The sequence below is a fragment of the Poecile atricapillus genome, chromosome 11 (genome assembly GCF_030490865.1).
Source record: "Poecile atricapillus isolate bPoeAtr1 chromosome 11, bPoeAtr1.hap1, whole genome shotgun sequence".
Lineage (NCBI taxonomy): Eukaryota > Metazoa > Chordata > Aves > Passeriformes > Paridae > Poecile > Poecile atricapillus.
In genome coordinates this window covers 15,862,298-15,868,402 of record NC_081259.1, presented here as the reverse complement: position 1 = coordinate 15,868,402, position 6,105 = coordinate 15,862,298, and positions in this window count along the sequence as shown.

The window sequence follows — 6,105 nt, the reverse complement described above, 5'->3', positions numbered from 1 at the left end:
ATCCCTCCTCAACGTTTAGATCCTTTGTGTACCCGTATGCAATGGGGAATAGTTTGAGAGCAGTGCGAGCAGCCTGTCTGGAACAGGAGCTGGGGATCTCTGCCCAGGTGTGCCGGGCCCGGACCTCTCCGAGGGGAGCGAGGCAGCCGCTGCTGGCTCTGAGGGGCGAGTTCCCGCCTTCCCCCCACGCTGGGCCAGGGTTGAGGGCACCGCCCGCCATCCCCTCTCTCTGAGGGGCGAGTTCCCGCCTTCCTCCCGCGGTGGGGCAGGGTTGAGGGCACCGCCCGCCATCCCCTCTCTCTGAGGGGCGAGTTCCCGCCTTCCCCCCACGCTGGGCCAGGGTTGAGGGCACCGCCCGCCATCCCCTCTCTCTGAGGGGCGAGTTCCCGCCTTCCCCCCACGCTGGGCCAGGGTTGAGGGCACCGCCCGCCATCCCCTCTCTCTGAGGGGCGAGTTCCCGCCTTCTTCCCGTGGTGGGTCAGGGCTGAGGGCACCGCCCGCCATCCCCTCTCTCTGAGGGGCGAGTTCCCGCCTTCCTCCCGCGATGGGTCAGGGCTGAGGGCACCGCCCGCCATCCCCTCTCTCTGAGGGGCGAGTTCCCGCCATCCCCTCTCTCTGAGGGGCGAGTTCCCGCCTTCCTCCCGCGGTGGGGCAGGGCTGAGGGCACCGCCCGCCATCCCCTCTCTCCTTGAGGGGCGAGTTCCCGCCATCCCCTCTCTCTGAGGGGCGAGTTCTCGCCTTCCTCCCGCGGTGGGCCAGGGCTGAGGGCACCGTGAGCCATCCTCACCCGGCACAGCAGAGAACCGGCAGGATGCGCTGCTCTTGTCTTACTGAGACACTTTCTCCCACTACAGCACGAATATCACACCCGAGTGTTAGGGAAAAGGTGTGAAGAGGAAAACTTTCCCCCCAGCTGGGAGTGGGGCGCGGTGCCCTCACGGCTGAGGGCTGAGGGGAGCGGCCATCCAGGTGCTCTCCGGGGGCTGGTGATCACACCCCCGGCACAATTTAGTGCAAATATCACAGAGTTGTCAGCAGGTAAAACGGTTTCCTCTTTTCACAGCTGTTGCTCCTTTGGAAATGCAAAGCTGCCGGTAAGTATCAGGTGTTTCCACTCTGTCATTATCTGGTTTGTAGCCCTGTTTCAAGGACTCGGTTACTCCTCAGAGATAATTTTGATCTCCTCAGAACTATGAGAAGCACACAGGAGCTTCATGCCTCTATTAGAAGGGTGAGAGATTTTGCTTAAATATCATTGGCTGTAGACCACAAAAAATATTTGGTGTGAAAACACTGCAGTTGGTAAAACGTTGGTAATTTAAATGCACAAATGATACAATTTTTCAGGAGCAGCTCCAATTTAATGCCTGATGGAGCAGTGTCATCCACACCTGTTTACAAAATGCCTCTCTGTCTAGATTTGTACATTTAAAAACTATTGCTGAGATAGCAAATCACTCTTTGAATCTAATTAGGTAACTCATCTCTATAAATGTTGCTTGCTCAAATGTGGCCCTGTAACAGAAATCAGACTGCAAGCATTTTTCCAGTGAGTGGAATGAAAACTAGAATTTGATGGCTGGCATGCTCTGCCTCACTGCCACAGGATGTTCAAAATTGCAGGCTGTCTTTCTTCAAGACCAAAACCATGTTAGATAAACCAGCAGGATTTCAAAGGCCAGGACTATTTTTACTGATTTTAGACTAGGAAGTAAATTAGTCTCCTGTGAGATCTAGAAGACTTGTTGGTATTGTAAATTTTTTTTTTTCCTTAAATTACTGGCTTATTGATGTTTCAGATAGGAATAAATCAATTTTATAGATATATATATAAATTTCCAAGCTCTGATGTTAATCCTGTCGTTTGGTTGCAGCCTTGCTAATAAGCAAGATGGGTCCCTGTCCATGGTGTATTGCAAAAATCAGATCTCTGAGACTTTGAAAGGTAAGAATACCTTGAAGAATGATGTTTGACAGTATTGCAACATTTTATTAGTACATCCCTACATGGAAAATTAAATATATGTTTAAAAACTAACAAAATTTCAGTTGCTGATAATGTAATTTAGACCATTATCGAAGACCTATTTACATTCAGAAGTAAGAAACAAAAAAAAAAAAAACCCACAACAACAAAAAACCCCAAATCTTAAAGTTTGCTATTCCCTGTCTTTGTTGTGCCAAGTATCTGTGAAGAAATTTTTTCAGGTCAGATCTTGAATCTGTTTCTTGTGTTTGCTCTTTGGTGTTCCCCTTCCAGTAGCACAGACAATAACCAGAAGTTTTACACTTCACTGGCACTGTTTCTTTAACTACCCCAAATTGCACAGCAAATAGCAGCAATAGGATTTAATTGGATGTGTTTCTTACCAGACCTACTGTTTAACACAGACATTGGAATATAGGGCTAAAAAACTGTATTGTCGGGCCAGTATAACTTAATTTACTAAGAAAGTAATGATATTTCTAACACAGAGAGATGGTTCCTTGTCCTATGTATAAGGGAGACTTCACTTTTCCTTTCAGAATTCCCATATTTATATTTCAGAGGATTTTTTCTAGGTCAGAGTCTAAGCAGTCCAATTCAGAGTAAGAAAACATCTCTAAAGAATAGCTGTCATGCTTGTACTAAGCCATGTTCCTTCTTTCTTCAATTCCTGCCTTCCTTTGCACAGCACTTAAACATCTTATAAACAAACAGTTTATTAGTAATGTGCATTGATGAGGAGTCATGCAAGATGTTTTACAAGTGAAAATCAGATGTAGAATGGTTTAATTAAATTTAAATGTAGTTCAGCCAAAACTGAAGCCAACATTTACATTCTGGTAAAAAGTTCCTTGCAAGATGAAAGCTTTGACTCCTTGCTGTTAAAACACCTTCTTAATATTAGAATACTGTCTGTAATTTCACTTCTCAATGGGTAATGTTTGCTCTCTGAACACTGCTTTGACTGTTTATGGGGACTGTTCCTCAAGTGTAGCTTTTTTCCCACTGCAGTGAGGACAGATGAGCTCCTGAGCTCCTCAGAAGCACCACCTAGCGCAGCAGAGTTAGGGTTTTGATTCGGGATCGAGTGTCCGGTGTTTCTTTGTTTCTATCCTGTCCATTCTAGAGAAAGAGCCGTATTTGGGTGACACGTTTGACAGTAGACATTTCTATTTGCAAGGTCCCTTGGGGCTAAGAACTAATTCGCTGCGAAGCCGCGGCTCCCCGAGCGCTGCGGGGCCGCTCTGGGTGCACTGGCAGCGGCCGCTCACGAGAGGGAGCTCGGAGAAAGCGCCAGGCTGTTCCCACGGCCAAACAAAACAACACCGAGAACCGCAATCTCTCTCCCTACATATGAACTCTGCTCTCTCCAAACATTTACATTCCCTGACTCTAAGCCTTCGTGTCAAAAATTCAGTTTCATCTTCCAGTATTTTTTCCTGCTCTCTTCTTCACCAATTTTATACTTCACCAATTTTAATAATTGCTCTCTTTAGGCGTAGGCAAATGAAACGATTTCTTAAATTCTAATCATGTTGTGAATTTCCGTAACGGAGAGATTTTCTACTAAGACTCTTTTTAAAGAGTGGGTTAATAGTGACAATAAGTGTAAAGGATTTTTCTTCCTTTTCTTTAAAGGAAGGGGTTTTGATCTTGAAATTATCAGCTGCTTCCTGACTTCGATCCAGGTACATTGTTATTTTCTGTAGAAAATTAAACACAACCCTGTATTTTTTGCTATGTTCATAATATAAAAATTGTGGGCATTGCACACTCGTTGTGTTTTCATTGTCTTTGCTAATAACAAAGTATATGTGTTATGAAAGTAGTTTTCTAAAGGAAATATTTCAATTTATTGTGTATTAACCCTCCTTTCCTCTGACTTTTACTGATCTGTTCACAGTGGGAAATGTTTTTAAAATTTTTATTCAGAAACAATTTGTTCAGTTATGTGAGGTGACTGTTTTCATCCTATGCATTTTTAGGATTAAGAAAAGAAGATTTTCATTAAAATTCTTTTGAGTATGGCTTATTTAAGGTCCTGTTTAATGCTGAACACACACACACAAAAAAAAAAAAAACACAAAAAAACCCCACAACAAACCCAAACCAATCAACACTGTATGTAGCTATTTTAAGAAGGTTGATTGGAACACAGGCTATTGCTGTGATTCCTAACTTAATAGCTAAGGAATGTGGCCAATATTCTCCTCTGCCAGGTGTCCTTAGCTGGCTGGTTTATACTGACTTATTGTTTTACTTGTAAGATAAAAATAAAATGTAAGGCTTGTGAAGGCTATTTCTAAGCATACACAGAACTTATCTGAAAATCTGCTTTTAATATTATTATTGAATACTCATTGAATCTATTTAATCACTTCTGTACAAAAATCAGGATAAATTCAAACCTGATTCAAAATAGGCATCTTATTAAATGTTGAACTTATCAAATATTTTGCAATTACATTCTATGAAAGAAAATTTTATTTAAAGTAGCTTTAATACAATTTGATTTTAAAACAAATACTAAAGTATTTTATATCTGTGAAGCACTAAAGACAGGTAAGTATTCTGGGAAAATATTTTTCTTAACATTTTGTAAAAAATATTAAATTACTATTAATTTTTAGGCTTTCTGTGAATATATATATATAAAATTGTATTTTGTTTGTGAGAAGGTATAACAATTAACTTATTACAAATATATGAACAATGATGTGCTTAAATACACCACTAAAGCAACAGTTGGCATTGCATAGCAAATACATTAGTAACAGGTGATTTAAATTCTTTCCCAGTCCAATTTTTTTCCTCCACACTCAAAAAAACAAAACAAAACTGCTTTTTATTTTCTGGTTGCTTTCAGCTGTCACATGGTACATGTTTGATATGGGTAAATGGGACAATTTTCTTCTTTTTTCTGTTCCTCTTCTGTCTTGCTCTGTTTTATTTTACTTTGAGAAAACAGGCTTGGATATCCTGCTGGTTCAAAACCTGCCTGGACATGAGCTGTATTAGTCTGAGAGTGCCATGTAGAAGAAAATAAAAATAAACTAATAAGATTGGATGTGACTTTTTAAGTTATTTCTCCCGCCACCATTTCTTGCCATAGACATGGAGACAGGGCTGTGAAGAGAAATCAGAAGTGCAGTTATTTCAGAAATAAACTGCTGTATCTGTAATTGGTGCTAATGCTAATGCAGTGTTTTAAAACAAGGAATTGGAACAGAGTAGAAGCCACAAGGCTGAAAATAATGAACTCCAGTAAGGTAAGTGATGAACCGACAAAAAATTCAGACTGTGTGATATGAGTGGAGCTCTGACTTAGTAGAAGAGAACACAGGAAATAAATTTGCAATCTCCCTCTGTCTCTCTTTTGTTTTGAGCAATTGTGTGGCAGGTGTTTTGGATTAGTGGTGGTCATAGCTCAGCAAACACCCTGATGTTGGATGAATATGCTGCAGAACTGATTCTCTAGGCTCTATGTGTAAGAACTGTATTTTAGAAGGACAGGAAGTTGAGTAAGTAGCAGATAATTTACTTACACAGATTGATCTTTTCTGATTAAATATTAGAAAAAAAAAAAAAAAAAAGAAGGGAATATGGTGTGCAATTTATGGAAGGAAAACCTGAGATGGGAAAGGAACACTGGGGTCCTGGTGTGATGTGTCTGGTAAAGGCCTCCCTGAGTGAGTAGAATGCTCAGCTGGAGCCTTGAGTCAGCTGTAAATTCAGGTCTGTGTCTGCAGTTTATAGAAAGCATTAAGCACTCCAATGTCCTGGAAGATCCAGACCTGTCGTTTTCAGCAGTGGGAATTAGGCATCTAAACACCTTTCAGTGTCTGAGTCTCCTGCTGTGTGAGTGCCTCCTAACATCAGGCATTTATCAGATTCTGGAGTGCTGCAGGCCCTTCAGCAGGACAGTGTCCCAGTGACCATCTTCAGAGTTTCTCCTAAACAGGGCAGATACTGGGTTTGCAGACATCCTGGCTTTTTGATCCCAGTTTTCTTTGTCTCTTAGCTTAATCTTTGTTATCACATATTCTTATGCCATCAGAAAATCTCATTGTTTTAGTAAAAATCATAACTGGAAGAAGTTGCCACCAATTATAAATAGA